This window comes from Aulostomus chinensis, chromosome 11, assembly GCF_037954235.1.
Source record: "Aulostomus chinensis isolate RoL2024-O1b breed Wild chromosome 11, RoL_Achi_v1.0, whole genome shotgun sequence".
In the NCBI taxonomy this organism is placed as follows: Eukaryota; Metazoa; Chordata; class Actinopteri; order Syngnathiformes; family Aulostomidae; genus Aulostomus; species Aulostomus chinensis.
Genome location: NC_141330.1, coordinates 18,259,158 through 18,260,088, shown reverse-complemented (window position 1 = coordinate 18,260,088; position 931 = coordinate 18,259,158).

Sequence of the window (931 nt, the reverse complement as noted above, 5' to 3'; positions counted from 1 at the left end):
ATGCCATATGCAGTGAGGACGTAAGGATATGACATCAGCACTTTGAAATATGACTGTAAGTGAATTTGTCCACATTAACAAAAATGCGATGTGGGAAGCGAGAAGTGTGAAAGCAATGGATGAGATTCCCGCAGGCTCCTGAGGGAAATCACAATAAAATGTTTGATGTGCTACGACAGCACTTTTCACATTTTCAACTGATAGATTGGTCTCAGAGCCATATGTTCAACCCAATACTCAGGCATGACAGCAACATCTGGATCATAACTGTATATGTAGCATATTGGTGAAGTGTGTGTGTGTGTGTGTGTGTGTGTGTGTGTGTGTGTGTGTGTGTGTGTGTGTGTGTGTATTGGGACAAATGGAAGAACATTTATCCCTGCTAGCAGTTAAATCAATGAACTTGCACACAAGTTATAGTATAGATAAAACAGCCCTCACATACAGCATATAACAGCACATAAACCCATGTATAAACACACACACACACACACACACACACACACACACACACACACACACACATCCTTGTATTTATACCTTTGAGTCTTTTCATTGATATAATGCATTCCTTAGCCCCTCAACCTAAACCTAACCATCTCAACTGACTGCCTGACCCTAACCTTGACCCTAAATCTAACCAGAACTTTATTCCAACCTCAACCCTAAAACAAAGTCTTGACCCTCAAACGGCCCTTTGAAGATGTGAGGACGACTAAAATGACCTCACTTTCCAAAAATGTCCTCACTCTGTTGGTTAGACACGTATTCTAGTCCTCAATGTGTAGCAAATACAAGAACACACACACAAACACTTTCTGATTTTAACTCTAAATATACAGTTAGTCCAGTTGTTGTTATCGTAAAAGCACAAAAACATTAGTTCTTCTTCTTAATAGTAGTAATAGTTGTAGTAGTCGTAGTAGTTGTA